Here is a 25,160-nt window from a genome sequence, read left to right as displayed (position 1 = left end):
TTTCCAGCCATTACTTTTTTCCTCTGCAATAGTTCGTTTTTTTAATGCATCAAGTCTTTTGTATTTTATATAATTATCTATAGTAGGATTAGCTCTATAGTATTTTAAAGCTTGATAAGAGTTGATGACACTCTGCTCACATTTTTCATTCCACCACGGAGCGGGAGGTTTGCTTTTAAAAGTTGATGTTTTAGTAAATTTTGGAATACATTGTTGTTTAAGAGTATCAAGACCTATGCAAAATTGATTGTATGACTCTAAAGGATTTTCATAATCAACAGTAAAATTTTCAAAGACGCTACTTGATAACTGATTAAACTTTGTCAAGTCTGCTTTGCTGTATAAATATTTATCAATAGGAGAGTTTACTTGATATCTATCAACTGAAAGTGTAATGTCGGTTATGGTCGGGAAGTGATAGCTTCCCATGTTGTTATCATTTACCAACCATTCGCAAAGAGGGGCAACACTAGGACTAATTAAACTAACATCTATGGCAGAAGGATTACGATTTGGATAATTAAGAGTTGTAAAGCTACCATCATTCAAAATGCATAAATCACACTCTTCTATCATGTCAAATAATTGCCGGCCACGCGGTTTGGTGGACGCACAGCCAAATGCTATATGATGAGCGTTGAAGTCGCCTGATACGAATATAGGTTTAGGTAGATCAAGAATTATTTTCTTTAATTTATTAATTTCTAAAAGACCGCCTGTTGGAGGACAGTAAACACATAAGATTGTCAACTTACCTGTTTCAACCGACAGTGATAAAGCAATTGTCTGTACATCCTCATAGAAATCTGTTTGTAGTATTTTGTACTTTAAAAATGGTTTAATAAGTATGGCTACACCACCATGTCTATTTTTTGCATTTTTATTATAGAAATTGTATCCAGGAATATTAAAATTATAACCATCTGTGAGCCACGTTTCGTTAAGTAAACAAATATGTATGTATGTATGTATAAGCTTTATTGTACATAAAGGAAACAAAAGAGACACAGTTACAGAGTCAGTAATATACAATGTAGGCGGACTTATCCCTTAATGGGATCTCTTCCAGTCAACCTTTGAGGAAATGAGTAGAAGCGAATTAACGATGAGTGACGAATTCAAAAATGTACAACCACTAAAAGAATTAAATGCAAATTTTGTATACACATGGTAACAAATATATACATATACAATTACATTAATACACCAATATATATAACACTTTACTTTTTTTTTTTTTATGTGTTTAAATATCTATGTTATTTTCTTTTAAAAACTGAATAAGTAAAGGTTTTTTATTTTTAACACTTTGAATATTATGTAAAGCAATTCTTAACTGTGAAATATGAGAGGGACAAGAATCCATGTTATGACAAATTCTTTAAGAGCATATCCTTAATTATTTTGGTGTTAATTGGAGAGTCGTCAACTTTATTTGCTAAATCTACTAAAGTTTGAACAACAGCTGAGGCCAGAACATCGTTGCTCAGTAACTGCGCCTTAACATCGGCAACAGTGGGCAGTGCCGGTGGGGTCTGTGACTTATTTATAGTTACAGGTTTATTTACATTCTTTTTTACATTGGTATTTACATTATTAGTATTTACATTTTGCGCTGCTTGCAGCGGAGCCTTTAAGGCTGGGAAATTAGTCAGGTGTTCAGTATTTACAACAGTATTTACAGTGGAGGCGTAAGTGATTTTACTCCTTTTTTCATTAATTTTCTGCATTTTAATTGGGCATGCCCTGGAAATCGCCATATGAGGTCCGCTGCAATTAACACAATTAAGTTCCGTTGGGGTTTCACAGTCCTTGTAGTGATGCTCACCAGCGCAACAGCTGCAGCGCTGTTTGCCGCTGCAGATCTTGGCCGAGTGATTAAATTTAAAACATCTGTAACATTGCTGCAGAGGAGGAACATAGTCAAAGACTCTGTACGAGAACAGGTCGTATTGGACATTATCCGGTAATGTGTTCGACAAGAATGTGATGCTTACAGTTTGTAAAGGCACTCGGTCTTGACCTACTTACTTTTTTTGTGAATCGTCGAATTGAAATGATTTCGTAAATCGACGACAGCTTCGAATACAAATCCTTGTTAGAAATGGTCGTTGGAACAAATCGTATGATACCAGTTTTTTCTATATGCGCCGCAGGAATGAATGCTCGCAAGCCATTTTTTTCAAGAAAAGCGGAGTTATTTATGAAATTGTTCGCCGTGTTAAATTGCTTAAAGGCCACTACAATTTTATTTGCATTAACTCTGCGAATAGCCTGCACACCTTTGATTCCATTTGTGAATATATGATTCAGGTAAATCGGGCTTTTATTTCCAATTTTGTCCGTGCCAGTTGACTCAACAAAAACTTTAAATTCACTGTTGAGTGAGTTTTCTGGGTAAAGTCTTTTGTAATTAGGCTTGAAGTAAGGTAAATAAGAATTTTCCTCACCGCCGCCGACGCCATTACCATTTTCCTTGTCTAGGTCCACTGTCTTACTCCTTTTATTCTTTTTGTTCCTGGAGGCCGGGGGTTTCTCACCCCCGCCCTCGCCGTCACTCATTTTCTATCAGTATATTACACTAATACTATATTACAGACAAAATTACAATATATATATATACAGAATTTTGAAAAGTTTGAAAAATATTTGAAATTTTCCGCCCTCTCAGTTCAAATTCCCGCCAAAGAATCACTGAACTCACAGCTATTCCCGTCGTGTTGCCAGCACCTTCTGTCCACATTTCTCGACTTATGTCGAGACGGGGACCGTGTGATATTAAAATAAATATTATGTTCCTTGTCAAACGAGTGATTGTTGTCTCTGAACATTCCCTCTATTCTAATAAATATTATTTTCCGCTTGTCCAGCGAATTTCATTGCGCTTTAAATTAATTCCCGTAACACGAAACGACGTCGAGTGTTCCGAGGAAGTACCCGGATTGGGACCCTGGCAACACCGAAGAGGAAGCGAGAAAAAAGATGGACCAACGCCATTTTGAAGAGAAATTTTCTCCCAAGAATAGGCCGATAGGCCGCCTTTGAGTGTTTTGGACGATTTTATTCCCTTGGTAAGTTTGCTTACGGCTGTTAGTAAAGGAAAATCGCGAAATGCGAATCGGTGTCATCGATCTTTAACGTGAATTGTTTCTTCCAGCTGCCCTTGTTCGGCAGAAAAGCGGGCCGTGACTAACCGGCTTCCGCGGGCGCCGGGCGCGTCTCTGTCCCCTTGGAGTTGACATTTGCTCACCGTAAACCCCCCGCAGGACAATTTTCCTCCGACAGGTAAGCATTCGCTGTTATAATTGTCATAGTCGTGAACTTCGGCGCATGGCGCGCCATGCGGTGCCACGTTCCTCTCTCGTAACGTTGAACTGATACGCCCTGGTAACCTTAGAGGAAAAATCAAGTATCGGAGATCGTACTTATTGAAGTGCGCCGTGCTTGCTTCGCGCAGGGCGAACCAGGAACTCTGATGAAGTTCGGCTAGAATTAATTCCGTGTCCGGAATATTTCAGGAGGTGTTTGGTAGAGGCGTGGCCGTTGGAGGGCCAGACCCAGCGCTGCGGCTCCTCGTGGTTCCGACTGGCAGGTGCGGAGTGACTGGAAGCTCCGGCCAGCTGAGAGGAAGACCATCGCCTCGCCGCTTCAAACCAGCTAAGCCTTATAACGTTGTTGCCGCTCTCTTCTCCGGCCTAGTAGTTCTGTAACATCTCCGTACTATAGCGCAATCGACCAAATATCACCTTGTGTTCCCGTAATTAGATAAGTTATAAGCTAAAAGGCCCTAAGCCATAAGTAGTTGTCAGTAAGCAAGCCCATTTGGTGCAGAGTTAAATAAATTTTGTATGTTACTACTTTGAGCAGTTTTCTTCCCCTCCTCTAGTACACCCCGAAGGGAAATAAAAAAAAGAATAGTATTTCAAGTTAAAGTAAACTTTATAAATGTTTTTTTGTGGTTTTCAAGTCGTAATAAAATATAGTATTATGTTTCTTCGGTTAATTGGACAGGAATAAATAATATAAAATAGACTTTAAAAAAGGGTCAAGTAGTAGTATTTATCATTTGAAGAAACAGAAACTTTAGTAGTTATCTTGAAAATGCCGAAATTCACTAGGCGTTCAGTCAGTGGGGCAGTTTTCATACAAGTCCTTCTGCGATAAGCCATTTATATATACCCTGACCAAAAATATTTGACTACGCGACATGTTGCGGAATTTCATTAGAACTATTTTCTTAATAATATACTGAACTGTCATCCCATACATTAGAATAATAGCGCCCTTATTATCCTTCGTACAAGAGTACATTCAACCAGATTTGGTATCTTGAATCGCATGCCATTATTTCAGCTACAATCAGATCGACTTCCGAAGACGTTATCAAAGGGTGTTCTGTCAGGTAAATCGAGCTTGCTACCTTGATTACAAGACAGGGTGAGTAACAGTAATGTCTTTGGCCATATGCATGCATACATGGTGATTGAAAGCACTTTAATCTCTACTTTTTACTATGTAAATGGTGTGTTTGTGTGAATTACGATAATCAAATGTTGAAGAGCACTGTTTTTTAGCATTACTAACATAATGAATGTTAGGATACAACAGTGGGCTCTTTTACCACAGTGACATTGACACTTGACACTGACACTTCTGTGCCTATTTCTTGTTACTCAGCGTCAATATTTCCTTGTAGAACAGGTAATGAACGGTGAAGTGTAACTGTATTGTGATATAGGCCACATCCCCTACTTTTTGGCATTGCAGAATTTATAATGCTTTACACTGGCAATTCAGAGATGGGTTCGAGTCCCATGTTGGCTATAGCTGATCATTGCAATTGATGTCTGCAGTTATGATCTCGCAGTTGTGGGATATTTTTGTTTACAGTTTTTGTCACTATTACAATTTAGAGTTATTTATAACCTAACCACAAAAATTAAATTTTTTGAAAAACCCCCGACCGCGATATAGTGGTCGATTTTCATGAGACGTGGCTAAAAACACTCCCGACTAACTCAGTTAATCTAAATCGGTTCATCCGTTCGGGAGCTACGACGCCACAGACAGACACACACACACACACAGACAGGCAGACAAACAGACAGACACACACACGGACAGACACGTCAAACTTATAACACCCCGTCGTTTTTGCGTCGGGAGTTAAACACTACTGTAAAGCATGCCGAAGATGTCATACATACAGACGTGTACATTCTTTCAGAAGTTTGCTTATATTACGCATGATAAAAAAAACATTGTTCTGAAGCAAAAATGTTCTAGTATAACATCAACATGAAACTAAAATATTGGAGGAAAATCTAATTTGCTTTGAGCTCAATTCACGTGTAACTTTATAGTTAATATTGTTTCTAGTGTAACTTGCGGAACCTTAGGTGCACGGTAAATAGACCGGGGCTATTTCTATAAATATACAGTGCTGGAACTGACTTTCTGCTTCAATAAATACTATATTAATTATATTATTCAAAAGGTTAGGATACGTGTAGGTACTTGTATAAGTACAGTACAGGGAATTTGACTAGTAATCAAATAAACTAATTTTTTTGAGGTATCAAACATAATATAACGAGTTAACGTCACGGTACTCAAGATACATACATACATACAATCACGCCTGGATCCCATAAAGGGGTAGGCAGAACACATGAAACTATTAAAGCTTCAGTGCCACTCTTGGCAAATAAGGGGTTGAAACGTTGAAAGAAAACGAAACTGTGACATTGCCAGCCTCTCGCCTACGCCACAATTTAACCCATATCCCATAGTCGCCTTCTACGACACCCACGGGAAGAAAGGGGGTGGTGAAATTCTTAACCCGTCACCACACAGGCTACCTACTCGTTATAATTCTCTACGACAACGATTTATATAATACTAGCTTTTGCCTGCGGCTTCGCTCGCGTTAGAAAGAGACAAAAAGTAGCCTATGTCACTCTCCATCCCTTCATAAAAAACATATCGTTTTGTCGTGAAAGACACTAAAAAAAAACTTTCCCATTTATAATATTAAATATATTAAAATAAAATAAATAAATATATTAAATAAATACGTAGGATATTCAGATTGACTGAGGCCCACGGTAAGCTCCGCTTGTGTTGTGGGTACTCAGACAACGACATATTTTGTCGTGAAAGACGGACAAACATCACACAAATAAACGAACCCGGGACCGCGGCGTACACACTTTCCCATTTATAATATTAGTATGGATAAATGGTATCTGAAAATACCTGCTGTCTACTTTTCTTTTAATCTTCTTGTGCTGTATTTCATACTCGGTGTGAAATATTTATTTACAATTTGTATTTGAACAGATAATTATTTATAGTATTTTATGCAACAGGCGTTTAAAGGTGGTCAAAAAAGGCAGTGGCGAGGATAACAATTTGAGTCGAAGCCGAAAATTGTTTTAAGACGCCACGAGTATTTTTTGACTCAGTTAAAAACCGATGCAAACAATACTTTTTCTACGACCATGCACTTAGTTTTTAATAGTTTTATTGAATAACTTTCGTGAAATTCACACCGTTTCTTGTATTTTGACGCAAAGGGTTGCACTGTCAGCTCAGCTGCCCAAAGCCTTCCCGCGCACGCGCGCAGTATCGTTATAATGCGTTGCCATAGTGACAGAGCCAAGCAATGCGTTTTCAGTTTTTTCGATACTGCGCGCATGCGCGGAAAGCCGGCGGACGCTGGCTTTGGGAAATAGACTTTTATGTAGGGTTTTAAAGATCTATGTACGACCCTGTAAATGACGAATAACAGTTTGGGTGTAGAAATAAGTTTATCTGGTACCAATGTAAACTCACAAAATAAACTCTCCTTAAAAATCGTTTGATCACACAAAGTGGCGAACTTACAACATAAGCACAAGTCCTTTAAATACGATACGAGTAACTAAACGTCTTACGTATATGTCTTATAAGACATTTGCGGCAAAACTTTAGTCAAATGTATCATGGGACTCTAAATAACAGGGATTAACTTTATCAAATACGCGGCTTCGGGTGAGAAATTCGTGTAATTATTGTAATGAGAAGAACGTTTGTCTTTAAAGTCTGAGTTAATGCTGGTTCAAATTAATCAAAGGCAAAAAGGAAGTCTGTTTCAGTTGAAAAATATTGCGGCTTAGTTAGAATTCTTTGCACCCTTGTTAAGCTAAAAGGTGTCCTAAAATATTTTTTGTATCGGCCTGCTAGACCGATTCGAAATTTAACAATACATTTAATATTAGCTCTGATGATATGGATCGGATATATCAGTGCCAATAAGTATATATCTCAAAATATATTCTCGAATATGATAATTATAATGAATAAGAATGTGCTTACCTATGTAGTGTTGTCGATTCACAGACCCAATGATTAAACACTTGACATTTTTGCATTAGTGGTCAATGATCATTAAATAAATATTATTTTAAGGTTAATGGTGAACACCGGCAAAAGGCAAAAATATCTATATGGGTAGATTACTAGTTCGCTATTATAATAGAAGATTTCGGAATGTCAGTTGTTATTCGCAAAAAGAAATAGTGCATAAAATAACTGACAGCCCGATATTGTCCAGCGAGATTGTTATCTGTAGGCCCCATAAAACAGGTAACATATTTCTTAAGACTGTTGTGTCGGTTCACTTGAACTTTTCTCATAACCGTCAAGAAAATATTTTTACAAGTTACTCTATCAAAAGCTTAGTCTTTGTTGCGATAAACTACTTCCAAGACAATATCAGCCACGTTTGAACTAGCGTATAATGTATTCAAACCTTGCGCCATATAGTAAGCGCGTTTATAAAACATTGGATCAACATTGACATGCAAAGAGCATATTGCATGCATGAACTACCCTTATCAATGTCATCCCTTATCCTGAGATGTATCGGATTTGCTAACAGAGGATATCCTGATCATTTACTATGCAAACATTATAAAATGTATTTAAAACTACTATAGTTTAATAATGATATACAATATCATACCGGGCTCCCTGTGTATTAAAACAGCTAATACATCAAAATTTACGGTTTGAATCGAGCCTTTAAAACAGCTCAAATGTCAGATATATGATTTGGATGTCAGATAATTATTTTTAATTATTATTGGTTTTATTTAATGTTTATGATTTGGATAAAATTTGGAATAAAATCGCGCTTCTATTAACAAAAAAAAACACAATATAATTATTATTAATTATTATTGGTTTTATTTAATGTTTGTTAATTATGATTTTTATTATCGCTACTCGTGACATGTATTTAATTGTATTGCTTTATAGTTATTAACTATTGTGATATTAAGTGGTTAGAAATAGTGAGTTTAGATAGTAGTGTTTTTTTTTCAGAATATTGTAAAAAGGCATATTTTATTAATTAACTACTTACGTATGTAGCATTAAAACACAATTTATTATTGTGTATGAATAAATAAATGAAATGAAATGTGTACGCGTACCAACATAGTAACAATTAGGTGGACTAGCGGCGCACGGCGAATTGAATCAGGGTGACAGTACGCTTGTTTGCCACCGACGTAGTATAAAAAAAATACTTGCACTGGATTGGCATCTTGTCACAAATTTTAACGCTTTTATAAAAGAAACGTGTTCCAATATCTGTAACCACGTTGCCCGCTCAACAACATTGCCAACTCTGCCCCTTCGACTAAGAGGAAAATATCGCTCGCTAACAAAAGGTGTCGTTTTGAAATCCCGTCTTTATTTGATTGGCACAGCGTCTAGAAGGGTTGCACTTTATTATATAATTAAATTTAGTTCGGACCCTACCGAACGATGGACAGCCCTAAACAAACTTACTGACAGCGCGGCAGCGTATGTCTCAAGGCTAAAAAGGGATTGGAACTCGTAAAAATGCTGCAATATATTTTAGTTCAGTGCGATTCAAGAAGCAAATAATGAAATAGTAGTTTTTTAACAGGCAAACGTATTATACAATTTTTTAAATGAAGCACATAATTTAAGCCTCCTTATGTTGCAAGAATAAAGAAGACCTGCACAGTATAAGAACACTTCTGTAATGGAAAACTTGATGAACATAATTGAAAAATGATTATTGTCTTCTCATACTAGGAATTAAGGCTACAAATAGGTATTTATTTAGGTACTCAAATATTGATAATTCATAAGGATTGACATCTCTAAATTAAAAACACTTTGGGCAATCTTGTCTTGGACATTAATTTAATTAGTCCCAAGACTTTCTCTTAGGGACAATTTTATGGAATATCTTGACACGCACAAACTAGCACAATTCATCGGTTTAGTGTCCACTCTATAAAGTCGCGTAGACATTATTAAATGACAGCATCTGGAGCGTAAAAGCGTGGAATGGGCAGGCAGACTTTAGAAATTTTAGTATGTAAAAGATAAATGAATACTATTTTAAATATCATAACTGATTCATGCATTCATAAGTTTACAATCAAACTAATTCGTAATTTCATAATGGTTTCTTCAACGAACTTATTTGAATTTTTATGAGTGTAAATTTTTTATCTAAATTCTCTATATTATGCATTATAGATCAAAATTTGATCTAATCGATTACGATCGTCACTGAATTGATTAAATCGTCACTGTCAACACGCACGTATTCAATACGTGCGTGTCGACAGTGATGATTTTTTAAAAACGAATTGTCATTATCGATCCTATCGTAAAAGGAATAACATTCTAACATAATATGTCTTTAAATTTTACGTTTTGTTCCTAGTAATAGTTCAGTTGTAACAAATTACTAGCTAGTTAGCAAGAGCTATCTAGTGTTTAGGTATTTGTTAAGGTAATACGAAATATACCAAGTTAGAACAGTACTTGGCCCCACGTTGGGCGCCAAATAAGCTAGGTACCCGCTAAAATGTTTATTTATTCTTTAAATTTAAGGTTTTGTGCCTAGTTATAATTAAGTTTTTAACAAATTACTAGCTAGTTAGCTAGAGCGTTTAGGTATTTGTTAAAATAATACGAAACATACCAAGTTAGAATAGTACTTGACCCCACGTTGGGCGCCAAATAAGCTACCCGCTAAAATGTTTATTTATTCTTGAAATTTAACGTTTTGTGCCTAGTTATGATTAAGTTTTTAACAAGTTATTACCTAGTTAGCAAGAGGCATCTGCTGTTTTTCAAGTAATACGAAATATACCAAGTTAAAACAGTAATTGGCCCCAGGTTGGGCGCCAGGTAAGCCGCCTGCTAATAAAGTTTATTTATTCTTTAAATTTTACGTTTTGTGCCTAGTAATAATTAAGTTTTTAACAAATTATTAGCAATTGCTTTCTAGTGTTTAGGTATTTGTTCAAGTAATACGAAAAATACCATGTTAGAACAGTACTTGGCCCCACGTTGGGCGCCAGATAAGCCGCCCGCTAATTAAGTTTATTTATTCTTTAAATTTTACGTTTTGTACATACATACATACATACATACAATCACGCCCATGAAGAGGTAGGCAGAGCACATGAAACTACTCAAGTTTCAGTGCCACTCTTGGCAAATAAGGGGTTGAAAGAAAACGAAATTGTGACATTGTAGTGACAGGTTGCCAGCCTCTCGCCTACGCCACAATTTAACCCACATCCCACAGTCACCTTCTACGACACCCTCGGGAAGAAAGGGGATGGTGAAATTCTTAACCCGTCACCATACGGGCAACGTTACGTTTTGTGCCTAGTAATAATTAAGTTTTTAACAAATTATTAGCTAATTAGCAAGTCCTAGCTAGTGTTTAGGTATTTGTTCAAGTAATACGAAATATACCAAGTTAGAACAGTACTTAGCCCCACGTTGGGCGCCAGATAAGCTTCCTGCTTATGTAGTAATCTATTGATTCTTTACATTTTACGTTTTATGCCAAGTAATAATTATTTTTTTAACAACTTACTAGCTAGCAAGAAGAGTTGTCTAGTGTTTGAGTGTTTGTCGAAGTAATACGAAATATACCTTCATATGATACGTATAAGTCTGGCGTACTTAGGGAAAAAATCTCTTAATACGTATGTTTATTATCGATGTCAGTTTACTTAATACGTATGTTTATTATCGATGTCAGTTTACTTTTTTAATTAAGACATGTAATAAACAATTTATTACTTTTATGAATGGTCACCGTTTCATGTAGATCACCGCTTGACGATACTGAGTTGATTACGCTAAGTGAGGTTGAGGCAAATGGAAATAGTTTTACGGGCCGACGGTACCGAGATAATGAAGTTTCGGTTGTACTGTTTGCGGTTCTATTTCGTAGTTTACTGAGTTGTGCCATTCAACACAGTTCGGCAGGGTTCTCGTTAATGGAATTGATAAGCCTAACCGAGGCTCTGCCTGGCCATATATGGTTCTCTTGTACTAAATACAGACAAGCAATCGCTTCACAACGGTTGCACTTAATTTCGGTTATTAATTATTAGAGATGAACGAATAATGGGAATTGCGACAGTTTTACAAATGTTTATAATAAGGCCTTCTAGGAAATGCGAATCACTAGCTCTTCTTAAGGGGAAGTCCTCCCGCGCCAATGTAGATACGGAGGGATTCACATTGGTGGAAGGAATGGAAAAGCAAGCCTCGTAAGACTGTGAGTGGCACTGCGGATCCGGTTAATTCTGGTCTTCAGGTTGCCACACCAAGTAAGCCGCTCTGCGAGTGTCTCGCCTGCATTACTACGCCGTGGCAGACGAAGTGGTGAAGTACGTTCGCCGGAAGACTGGCTTCACGCTAAGGGTGCAGCAGCTGCATTCACGCCGCTACGTGTACTTCAGCTCGTTTGTTGTGCGCATGCGGCGGCCGCTATAAGACACCATCGCGAATGCAGGCTTCTGGCCTAAGGGGTCTTTCGACGGTTCCAGGGCAACCTGCCGAATTCTACGCCCGGACAGACGACGCAACGAAGCCTCAAAGTTACGTTGTCACCTAAATCTAATTAATTTGAGTTGATTTTTTCTTACTTTTATGTGATTGTTTTTAGTTTCACAGTGCCTTGGTTTTAATAATAATTAAATAATAATAAAAAATGGTGGCTAAAATAATTACAATATAATAGACGACCGGTCTGGCCTAGCGCGTAGTGACCCTGCCTGCTACGCCGCGGTCCCGGGTTCGAATCCCGGTAAGGGCATTTATTTGTGTGATGAACACAGATATTTGTTCCTGAGTCATGGATATTTTCTATGTATATAAGTATATGTCGGAGACAGACCGGATATTGGCACGGACAGTCAATTATAGCGCAGCGCGCGAAGAGTTGCAGCTGGACAGCTGACGTCACAACCAACCAGTTGTCCACCCAACCAGTTGTTGTCCCCACTTCGTGCGCTAGGACGGAGCCGGGATACCTGAGACCCAACACTCTCTGGCGGACCACGCTAGAGACAAGAAGTCTTAGAGCCTCCTCGGAACTGTCCACGCTATAATTGTTCTAAACCAAGTTGTTTACCTATCAGTTATTGTAAAATTTAAAGTGTGTAAAATAAATCGTTGATTACTATCGTCTTCGTCTCAATCCTCGATGACCCAGCAACGCCCCGATGTCTGAAAATGGTGCCAATTCTGACCTGTCCCCGACATCAGAAGGTGGGATCACATCGAGGCAAAGAGACGCAAAATCCGGAATGGAAGTGCCGCTATATTGGCAATTTCTCGAAGCGCAAAATCAACAAATGCGCTCCCTTATCGAGACACTGAAAACTTCATCAATACCAACCTATATTCCACGGGTGACCTTTCCGGACTTGGAACCCGACAAACAAGAAACCAACGCCATGACGTGGTGTGCAACGACCGACGTGTGTATGGCCGACGATCCATTGGCCACCCCAGCTTGTTGTCGCCATCCGCAAGTTGCAGTGACTATGAAGCGATCAAGGAAAATGTTGTTTATGAGTGATAAGAATGGAAACGGTCATACTCGTTATCATAACCGTGAAAAAAAAGAGGAAGTACCCGCTAGAAAAATAATGTCAACGAGTTAAAAGGAGCATCGTCTAGCCGTCTACGTAGCTTTCGCAAATCGCTTACACAGTATAGCAGTAATAACGCTTCGTACAAACTTCACGCCGCGCTGTGCGTCATAAAACTACCCTCGCACGCAACAAGTACATGCGAAACTGAGAAATATTGGATTGGACAGTCTGTGTTGACATGTGTGTGTAAATGACATCAGTGCCGAGGACATTTCGTTACATCATCATCATTATGTATGGAGAACAGTTCTAAAAATCGGGAAATTCAGAATTCCTAGATATCCAGAAAAATGCCGACCGCGTCGCCCCTGCCAGATATTCACATACGACTCAGTAGTCAGTCGTCCTTATTTTGTGTTGCCAGGGTAAAGGCTTAATGTGGGAACAGTTCCAGGAGCTGTTTATTGCGAGCTAATTGCTAACCTAGAAACGTGGTAGTAAGGTCACGTGTCTCACCTTGAAAGCAGGTGAGTGATGCATTCCATAATGTTATTTCGTGAATTGTTGATCCTATTTGTTGAAAGTTTGAGAATATCCACACTTGATGAGAATGAAAACGTAGTGATTATAAAATTCCGAAAATCGTAATTATTGTTTGTGCTAAAATTATTTAGTGTCTTTTAATCTAAAAACAGAGATTCTTATTCTGATTTTGTTAGTTTCCAAGATCCGTATTCTGTAACGTTCCGTAGTTTATCAAATTTGACAAGTTATTGCCAGTATTAGAGTAATACCGACCCCTTAATTCGTGATCTATCTCGAATTGTTTATTGTAAACAGAAGCTACGCATATGAAATTGTATGTTGCAGTGTGCTACAGTCCAGTCTACACAACGTGTGGTATCTAGGAATGTGTGCCATCACGCCAGTATCGCAGAAACTGCAGCACAAGGAGAATGGGAAAAAAAGGGGACAAGTTTCGTTCCAATTGTTTATTATTGAATTTTATTCAGTGTCATGGTTAAGCAGTTTAAAAAAGCCGTTTTATTTAGTAAAGGTTTAAAGACAAACAAACACGTGCTCACACTTGTTTGTCCATTTCAAGTTTTATTTTAATATCAGAGAAAGTTCATAAAATAATAATTGTTAAATTTCATATCTAAGACAATGCCAGTCGTTGTTTATTTGTGAATTTGTTTCCCTTTGAGTTTTTACTTCGGTAAACAATGAAACTGATACCGTGCAAATTATTTTTTCAGTAATGGCCAGCTATGAAACGACGTCGCGTCGTGATTTCATCTGATGCTGCAGCAGCGATAGCAGTGGCAACTGAAGCATTGAGTTTTCGTGCGTGAATTGGTCATCGTGAGGTCTACGAATAAGAACACACCTTTGGACTCTGATACTTTATCTGGTGAGCAGTTCTCATTTTATTGGGATATTGTTGAGATATTTGTTCTGTTTAGGTTGTGAATTCTAAACAGAATAAAACTCATCTGTTGCTAATGCTAAAGTAAATTCATTTTTTTTTGGTAAACATTAGTTTGCAATCGAAGAATGAAACTCGTTGTTTTCATGGTTAACATAATTTTTATTTTGTACCATATTACTATATGTTGCTTTGGCTCAGACTGCGTACACCATTACAATCATTCGTAAACGTAGGAGTAAAATTTGGATCTATTTTTCTGTTTCTGTGCGGCCACGTGTGGGTGGCGTGCGTTTGGTTTGGTGGTGTAATCGGTCGATGTTGGATGCCGTATGGAGGTAGTCCATATTCATGTGATGAACACCGGGTAGAGGTGGTTCATATGTCGCCGTGTGTCAGCTGTATGACGTGTGTCAAGTTGCCGAATGGATGCAACTGTTAGAGCACTGTAACTCATTACCTTGATTCTGATTTAGTGACATTTTGATCAGTGAGATCAACACGTTGAGTTTCGTTCTACTATTGTTGACTTATTTTGGTACCTACATACAATTTTGAAAAGGTTTTTTTGTCCTTAACTAAAATGATAGGACAAAATATAAAACTGGTAAAGTTGACTTTTTGGTCATGTTTTTAGTTAGTTTCATAATAAAGAAAAAGTGAAAGGCTTTTTTTGATCTTACAATTTTAATTGCGGATTAGAGTCGTTGTTTGGCGAACCGTGAATTTTAGGTAGTTCTGTGACAGCAAACAAATAGGTTAACATTTAATGGGCTCACGATAGATTGAGGAAAATGCCAGATAGCCACGTACCATTTGATGATTTAGATGTAAAGATAGCGAGTGTAATATTGAGAATGAGGATCTCAGTTCGGCTGGTCAGACCGTACCAGAGGCTTCACCGTAGTCGTAGCCCGTTAGAAGTCGGTATCTGCTGTGTGCAGTCCGTGGGTGCGCGATGCGCGGGGAGCTCTGGCGGAGGTCGGGTCTTGCAGAGACCGTAGAGTCACATGGTTGACTCGGCGATCCCGTGGGGATGCGCGTAGTGTATGGTTATCGTATAACCAATAGGCCACGAATGAGATACTTGTTTGGATTTTATGAGATTAAATGTGTTGAGGATTTTATTGTGAAAAAAGACAACATTTGGTACTCGGTTGTTTTGGCATTGCGTATAGTGTGTAAATAATGCTATCCATTTTATCAAATTTAATATTTTGGAGATTTTATTGGGAAGAATAAATAACTGAATTGGAACTTGGTTGTTTTGGCATTGCGTATAGTGTGTAATAAATGCTATCCATTTCTTGAAATTTAAAGTTTTGAAGGTTTTATTGTGAAGAATAACTAAATTGGCACTTGCTAATTAAACAACCGTTTTGGCACTACGTAATAGTGTGTAAATGCTATCTTAAAGTTTTTAACGTTGATCATTTTACCGAGTTTCTTTGAGATTTCGTCAGGAATGACCGAACGGTGTACTTTGCTTGTCTATTATTGTTGCAGAGTAAAACACACGAGGACGTGTGTAAGCGCAGGAAGGCCGTGTCGGAGACGGACCGGATATTGGCACGGACAGTCAATTATAGCGCAGCGCGCGAAGAGTCGCAGCTGGACAGCTGACGTCACAACCAACCAGTTGTCCACCCAACCAGTTGTTGTCCCCACTTCGTGCGCTAGGACGGAGCCGGGATACCTGAGACCCAACACTCTCTGGCGGACCACGCTAGAGACAAGAAGTCTTAGAGCCTCCTCGGAACTGTCCACGCTATAATTGTTCTAAACCAAGTTGTTTACCTATCAGTTATTGTAAAATTTAAAGTGTGTAAAATAAATCGTTGATTACTATCGTCTTCGTCTCAATCCTCGATGACCCAGCAACGCCCCGATGTCTGAAAATGGTGCCAATCCTGACCTGTCCCCGACATATATATATAAGTAAGTATATCGTCGTCGCCTAGCACCCATAGTACAAGCTTTGCTTAGTTTGGGGCTAAATTGATCTGTGTAAGGTGTCTCCCAATATATATTTTAATATTCAATATTATACGACAGTAGTGTGAAAAAAGGGGTCTCCTGCTTAAGCCCGAGGTGTGTTATATCATTTTTCGGTTCGTAGAGGAATATAAATTCGTTTAGCGATAGCGTAGGTTCTTCAGGCTCCAATTTGAGGAGTTTTGCACAGGTAACTGAAAAAGTTATTTCAAAAGCTACGTACAGCTAAGAATTTAATTTACAACTTATACAGCCACCTTTTTTGGTCCAATTTTTTTTATGAAACTGTTTTTGAATATCTAATTGTTCCATTTACTTGGAGATAGTATGCGACGGAGACATATATCTAAACTCCTACTTATCTCTTAAGGGTTTCAAGGGTTTTTTGTCCTAAATTAAATTGTTTGACATGTTTGGCATGTATCTTTTTAATGGCCACTGTTCAAAGCCAAGGCGATGTTTACCCAGCTAGTAAATATAAAACTGAGGCGTGTATCTATGTGAGTTGCCAAGTGGGTCGAAGCCTCAGCCAACTTTTAGCGCGGCAGCTGACATTACGGAGTTTTTACACTATATTTTATATGTCCTTGTATCCAACGCTTTAAGAATAAAGATTACACAAGCGGTTTTTATGAAGCTATGAGCTGAGTTTCACGCCAAAATTAAGACTGTCTCGCGAAATTGGGGATTAAGGCTTTGTGTTAAGTTTAGTTTTAATCCCCGCCGCTTATAATATGAATCTTTTATTTTCTTGGAGATTTAGGATTATTATTTACTCACATTTATGGGAATTAGTAGAAGTATACAATGTGTCATTGTAAAGTATTGAAATTGTAAATAAAAATTCGACTACCTAAGTTAACAATATCAATGATTTTTTTTTACGGATTATATCGCGTACGCGTATAAATTACAATGGAAAAACCAAATGAGTAGGTACATAATGATTAACCTAAGAATAAATTCAAATTTACATTAGGTAAAGAAACGTTACTGTAAAATAAAAGTAAATAATAGTAGTGTAGGCAATATTATGGTTGTATTTTTGACAAATATGGGTTGTATTGTTTGAATGAAATATTGTTTGAGTTTACTACTGAGTTTTAGACATATTTTATTACTGAGTGAGCAATACCTATTTACGCACAGTTAAATACTATTTATATAAAAATAAATAGAAGCTTTCCTTATTGTAATTTTTATCAACATACTTAGACGTGAAAAGATCGACAAAAAGACTTGTGACCAAAAAATTAAGTGTCACAAGTAGGGACGTATATTGAAATACCAAAATAAAAATAAACCAGAACAAAACGGTACCTACATACTTGAGACGCTCATGTATATTTAAAACAGTAGAGACTCAACTTCAAAGTGTCGTTGGGAAACTCCAGAATAATAAGGCTTATTAAAACGTGTTTTCTTCATCGCCATGATAAATCCTGGGCTTGTAAGAAACATACCAGGCATTTGGCTTGTTGCCAAATCATTTCTGGTGTAGGTTGTGTATCTGTGTGGCACAAGTTAGGTAGCAGAGCGTGGGTACCATGTGCTGTATTACTCACTTTTCTCGTGTGGTGTAGGTAGGTATAATCTGTCCGCTTTTTAGGGTTCCGTAGTCAACTAGGAACCCTTATAGTTTCGCCATGTCTGTCTGTCCGTCCGTCCGTCCGTCCGTCCGTCCGTCCGCGGATAATCTCAGTATCCGTTAGCACTAGAAAGCTGAAATTTGGTACCAATATGTATATCAATCACGCCAACAAAGTGCAAAAATAAAAAATGAAAAAAAAATGTTTTATTAGGGTACGCCCCCTACATGTAAAGTGGGGGCTGATATTTTTTTTCATTCCAACCCGAACGTGTGATATATTGTTGGATAGGTATTGAAAAATGAATAAGGGTTTACTAATATCGTTTTTTGATAATATTAATAGTTTCGGAAATAATCGCTCCTAAAGGAAAAAAAGTGCGTCCCCCCCCTCTAACTTTTGAACCATATATTTAAAAATTATGAAAAAAATCACAAAAGTAGAACTCTATAAAGACTTTCTAGGAAAATTGTTTTGAACTTGATAGGTTTAGTAGTTTTTGAGAAAAATTAGGAAAACTACGGAACCCTACACTGAGCGTGGCCCGACACGCTCTTGGCCGGTTTTTAAAGATCTAATAGGCCAAATCAGGGCTCTTAGTCCTGGTATTTTTAGAAATCTCTGAAACAAACAAAATTTTGTATAATTTAGAGATTTTAACTATAAAACTCCCGTGAGACTCATACATATTTAAAAATATTTTAAGGCATTTTTTTAAAGGCGGGGTGTCGCTACTCTTGAGAAAGGTTCTCGAAATTGAACCGAAACATGTCGAACGCTATATCGACTTAATACGTGAGTAACCCGCTTAAAATATTTTTTTTTAAATTTAGAGATTTTTATATAGGCCTTCACAACAACTACTTGTCAGTTTGTTCAATGGTGATGACATGCGGAAAATGCCTAGCATACCTAACGAAAATATACCTACTTGCTTTAAGTTTTAAATAACTACGTCTATAACTATCCACATATGCCTACGTGCCACGTCAGCTGCTCTGTGCAGATTTCTACGAAACTTTTGGACTATTTCAATTAAAACTTCGTTTCATAACATAAATCAGTCCACCTCTAGCTTGCACCGCGAAGTATCAGAAAGCTAGACGAAACCTTGTATATTAAGTATAAGAAAAACTTCTGGGAGAGAAACTTTAATTAAGATCTGTGAACGGTTTGAAATTTTTTGATTTCAAGAGCATGATTTATCAGAAAAATAAATTTATATTTTTTTTCTACTTGTCAATAACCTCGTCCCGCCCAATGTGCTTAATTCAGGACATATATTATTCTATTTTGCAAGTCACGCAGCCTGTGTGTGGCGGGGCAAAACGAGGCTATACCTATTATGATTCTGTAATTATAATCATAATAGAATGCTATTAAATACATTGCTAATAAACTACACCTATAAGATAAGTAACTTTATGGTTACCTAAACTAGCCTTAATAGTATTTAATCATATACCTAGTTTAATTGTTTGTAAGCAATTATGTATCCTTGATTTTTGAATAAATACATTTTATTTTATATTATTTTTATTTTTAAATATTTTATTATTTATTTATACACAACACATTACATGAATATTTTCGTTCGAGGAAAGACAGGAAGATGAATTTATACGGACTACTGAACATTCGACATGGTCAATTGAATTTATCATCATAGAGGTAGAAGTAAGTCCATGAAAACAGTTGTTTTTATTATATTATAAATAAGAACCTAAATAGGTGTTATCGATATATTTCTCCAAAGGATATTGCTATCTTCATATGAATCAAATCCAATGAGCAAAAAGTAAAGCTCACATACAAATCAAGTAAATTTATTTTATGCTGAGAGACAGAAATATGCCACGAAAATACCAAGATTTTCTTCACGTGTCTTTAAGACGTGGGTAATGTCGCATGTTTTCGATTTGCTAGATTACTTCGCTGAATTTAAAAGATAGCTGCAAATGGGTTGAACTCGCTTTCGCCGCATATTATTGTCCCTGAAAAATAAAATCTAGGCGTCTTCAAGAGTAAAGAAAATTTACATAAAAATATAATTATATATATTTATACACAATCCGAGGAAATCATTGAACTAACTGGGTATTTAGGCAACGTCACAATCGCTTACACTCATTAGGTACAGTCAACCAATTACAATACTAGGCCACTCCAAAACCCTGTCGTATACACAGTTTTTTTTTTGCTTTGAACCTTCTTGAGTCGGGCGGCTAAGCGCCCTTTACTCGATAAATGGTAGGGGCTCCTATACACCCGAGTGTGCTTTATTTGCTATATAAGTCAGTTTGAGCTTTACTGTGAAAGGGTTCTACAGTGGCCTAGGATTCAGATTGGTTGACTGCACACTCTTCCATCTTGGCGCAACAGACGCGCAACGTTTCTCACATCGGGTAGGGTGGCAGAGCTAAATATATTTAATCTTTTAAGGTTATTCACACGTCTATAGTCTTTAAATAATTTAATTACGTTTAAAAGATTTCACTAATTTTATGACAAACGTAACACTAAATTGTAGTCCCTTAGAGCTTGGTATTACAGCTCGTAAAACATTTCTTAGTGTAGCATTACCATAAATTCTGAAACATTATACGAGTAATTAATAGGAATGTACGTACATTTACCTTAACTAAGGACTGTATCGTTAAGTATAAGGACAAAACAAACCTCGTCTAAATGTTGACATGTGCATAATTTTGTATTATTATGTTCCGAGAATACTATTTCGATACCTCTGGGTTCAATTGGCGTAAAGGACATTTTGGCGAAAATGAGTTATATATACAGTTTTGTTCAGAATTTCAAGCGCTATCGATCTGTGTAGTTAAAATTTCGATATCTCTTAAAAAGTTGCCTTTACGACCAAGATTTTCTACTATGGACTTGCAAAAATAGCTTTTCTGAAGGGGCGTAAATATCAAGTCATTAATTATAAATTATTATTTGTGTCGTAAAGGAAATCTACAAATAAAAATATAGTCGTAAGTCACCTTGATATATATTGTTGCCCTTTAAGCCCTTACTTTCTAAGGATCACTTTCTATAGTGGTGTGATAAAGTTGGGCGTAAAGGACAAGTTTTTTTGTTCTTCGTCCTTTACGACCAGCACTAAAAATATTTTATCCGCAACTCTAATCGATATCTTTGGGTTCAATTGTCGTAAAGGACATATAATGCATGTTTCCAAGAGAAAAATAAACCCACTTTTTTTGTTTTTTTGACCTATATTTGTGACGTGTATAAGAAAAATATGCAGATTACAAGTATCTTTAACCTAGTGTAGCAACCGTAGCGATAAACTAAACGATTTAGAAGATAGATGGTTGTAAAGGACGCGTCAAAATGCTATTAACGTCCTTTACACCCATGATTTGATAGGGTCGTAAATGACGGTCTTAGATGATTTTTATACAAAGTCGGGGCGTAATTGTAACCGAAATGGTACAAATGTTGTGCTAAGTTTACAATTAAAAACTGGAAAAATGTATCAAAACGTACTTAATATGGCATAGAGTAGCTGCATTAGTTTAATGCAGTGTATTATTTATCTAAGCTATCTTAGCAACAAAAAAGAACAAGACTAATATTTTATATCCATCCAGTTTTGTAATAAAGAAACAATATTTGCTTAAAAACTATATCTAATACTTTGGCAACAAATTCAAAGTTATTGTTTTAGTATTCGCCGCTGTCTGAATAGTCAGTAGGTTACGCATTCAGTCTTTAATTCTAGCAGGGAAACGCTTTCGTAGTATTATTATACTGCGGCGAGATGTAGGTAATTAAAAAAAACATTATGGTAATCAGGGTATCCAAATGCACAAACGCTCACGATAATATCTATTTCGTAGCTATATATCTTTATCGCTCTTGCGTATTGCACCAGACTGCATTTTTGTCGGCGTCTGGCGTCGACGATTGCCATTCAGCTACGCCGGCAGTAAACTTTAACAGTAGACTATACTAACATTTAGTGCGACAATAACAGGTGCGTTTCGCTAGCGAATGATCGTTAGCGTTTGGTGACTTGGCTATGTACCCAGGTACTTAAAGCATTGACTATAATATTTCTAGGATTGAACTCATAATTAAGATTATTCTTATTTAACAGGTTTAAGACTAAATAACAATCTTCTGTTTTAAAAATATCAAAAATATGAATCAACATAGTAGCACAGAATATAATATAACAGTACAAGTACAGAAGGCCCACTGCTTTGATGTTCACGAAATGCCGCCTTTTTAAATGCCTACAAAATTCTAACAAAGAAACGAGCCGCACGTGCGCAGCGTCGGATGATAGGGTTGCCTATGGATTAAAACGAATTAATTCTCAGATAAAATGTTATACTATATATTCAAGTTTTGGGTTCTTTCTAGGTATAGGTACAATACAGTATTTTTATATTTTTGTTTAAGCCTTCAGCATCACAAGCCTTATTGAACTTTTCCGTGGGACTTAATCAATAAGATATGTGTAAGATTATCCTATTTTATTCATGATGTCTATTTAACTATGCATTATTAGTCATTCCACACGTGGACATCACATATGAGCCATAAAAAAACTCGCGATGTAAAGTAACAATAGAAAGTGCGAACGTGCGTTCCGTGAGAACGCGCTTCACCCCTGATTAGGCCGCGAACTCGCGGCCGCCGGCATGTACTTGTATTTCGGCGATACAATCGCGGAGTGAGCCGCCCCTGATAGTAGGTAGTCTTGACTACAGTTTGTATACGCGTCCTAACTTGCGTTTATAAATAAATACTTAACTCTTAGTTATTCTTAGAACTTCTTTCTACTTTAGACTTAAAATTACTGTCGTATTAATATAGCCTACTGTTCACAGTTACTGTTTAAAGTTTACGTGATTACCATTAGTGTTTTTATATTTACTTAAACTACGAAAGCGTTTCCCTGCTAGAATTAAATACTGAATGCGTAACTTATTGAGACAGCGGCGAGTACTAAAATAATAACTTTCCAAAATATTAGATAGTTTTTAAGCAAATGTTGTTTCTTTATTGCAAAACTGGATATAAAATAGTCTTGTTCTTTGTCTTTGCTAAATATTTAGATAAATATACACTGTAACACTAATGTGGCTATTCTATGCCATATTAACTACGTTTTTATACATTTTTCAAGTTTCTCAATTGTAAACTAAGCTAAAAACAGTTGCCATTTATACCATTCCGGTTACATTTACGCCCCGAATTTGTATAAAAATCATCTAAGACCGTCATTTACGACCCTATCAACTCTAATTGTTCAAAAAAATCGTGGGTGTAAAGGACGTCCATAGCATTTTGACGTGTCCTTTACAACCATCTAACTTCTAAACCGTTTAGTTTATCACTACGGTTGCTACACTAGGTTAAGGATACTAAAAATCTACATATTTTTCTATATACGTCACAAATATAGGTCAAAAAACAAAAAAGATATAAACATTTTTCTAAAAAATAAGTTGTTTTTTGCTTCTCCTGAAAACCTGCATTTTGTCCTTTACGCCAATTGAACCCAAAGGTATCGATTTGATATAAGAAGGTCTGATATTTTTTTTATTTTAGGGACTTTATGGTACTTTCATTAAGGTCTAGCAAATAAATTTCGGACAACCCCTATCTGGCTTAATTTGAGAATGTTTCAATGACTCTTTGTACGATTTCAACAAACAAAGGTGAATATGCTGCCAAAATATATTCTTTAAGAGTCATCTTCATGGTTTTTCCAATTGGGTACTTGTAGAATAAATACGGCGAATTTATATAATGTTAGAGTAAAAACACCAGGATACCACTATTAATTATACAGTTTATTAAACGGAATCTCAAAATACAAGTTCAATGACAAGCCATCTTCAAGTGACGCCCTGAGTCCGTCTGACGCCATTTTTGACAGCGATGCTAGTGAAGGGGACGTTCGACTAGTGATGTCCTTATACTCGACCATTCTGACCTTGACCTTTCGTCCCGAAAGTCTCTGCTATCCATGCTGCTACTGATGACTGCCGCAGTCAACGCAGCCGAAGCAGGCTGCGCCTCCAACTGGTGGCGGTAGACTTCATCTGTTCATTTGTTCTTTTCTTTTCTGCGGAGTGAACAAGAACTTTGTATACTCCAGCTCATACTCAGGCCCTGGTCCTTTGAAGTGATTAACTCGAGTACCGTTGGAAACGGCCGGTGTAGTTTAAGACTAACTTACACCAAGATATGTAATTGGTCTCATTTTATAGTCGAATCATAGTAATGACATAACTAAACTCAAGATTGCATGACAAGACTAGCCTAGTACAAGTAAGTCAGGTCATTATTTAACAACTCCACAGCCAGTAAGGCTTTAAAACTATTAAGGTGCGATGGTACGAAAAGTACATGTTTTACCGCCATGATCGATACTATATATTAGTCAAATTAATTATGTAAAATAGATGACATCTAGCGGCGGGCAGGTAATTACTGGTGTACAAAACACCATCTAATATTTGCTTGTAAATAACTTCACCCATCAATACATTTCATTTATTTTCAGGTAAGTATTATGCCATTTATGCCTTAAGTTAAGACTTACGTGAGCGGTGCATTCCAAACTAACCAACCGCTCAATATAATAATGATGATTGGCGTCGTTTAAATAGCAAATACATGGAACAACTCACAGTTGGCTCCGTCACTGTAGGCTGTGAAGCTCCCCGCACGCGCAACAACGCGTACATCAAACTCGTGAGAGGTGAACATGACACACTCCATGCGTGAGCATAGCCGCCTTCTAACACAGCAAGCAGCAAGAAAGCTCTTATTAAAAAGCTCTGTAACATACATGGGAAATACTAAGTTCCTTAATGTAACGAGAACGTGATAATTTTTCCTTGGAACTAAGCCAGTAGGTGATAGAATCAGTACAACACAACTGTCGTTCAAGTAACATGATAAGGTTACGAGAAATTAATGTACAATTGGCATAGTCGATGCTCTCAATTACAGATCCGGCTTACATAGCCGTAAAATAATTTAGTAATAAACAATGACAATGAAGATATTAGAAAATATTGTCATGTAATCTTTTTTTATGAAAATATATTAAGCAGAATACATGGCTGCTCCTTGGCAGGACCTTTAACAACTGCTAATTATTTATCTATCAACATGATAAAATTAATAAAAGGTAATAATCAATGTGTACTAGCC

The 25,160-nt window shown here is 36.9% G+C and overlaps 1 protein-coding gene and 1 long non-coding RNA gene across 2 annotated transcripts in view; one reads left to right on the top strand and one right to left on the bottom strand.

Moving 5' to 3' along the window:
* Positions 1-25,160, bottom strand: part of LOC125242385 (zwei Ig domain protein zig-8-like) — a 237,137-nt gene that overhangs the window by 153,039 nt on the left and 58,938 nt on the right. The gene's annotated exons all lie outside the window — the stretch shown is intronic.
* Positions 3,011-3,628, top strand: LOC125242386. Its single transcript, XR_007178864.1, has 3 exons — positions 3,011-3,071; positions 3,158-3,285; positions 3,519-3,628. It is a non-coding gene; the product is annotated as an uncharacterized LOC125242386 (long non-coding RNA).

Source organism: Leguminivora glycinivorella, chromosome 2 (assembly GCF_023078275.1).
Source record: "Leguminivora glycinivorella isolate SPB_JAAS2020 chromosome 2, LegGlyc_1.1, whole genome shotgun sequence".
NCBI classification, from domain to species: domain Eukaryota; kingdom Metazoa; phylum Arthropoda; class Insecta; order Lepidoptera; family Tortricidae; genus Leguminivora; species Leguminivora glycinivorella.
Note: the sequence above shows the minus strand (reverse complement) of the source record. Positions and strands in the feature narration are given on the sequence as shown.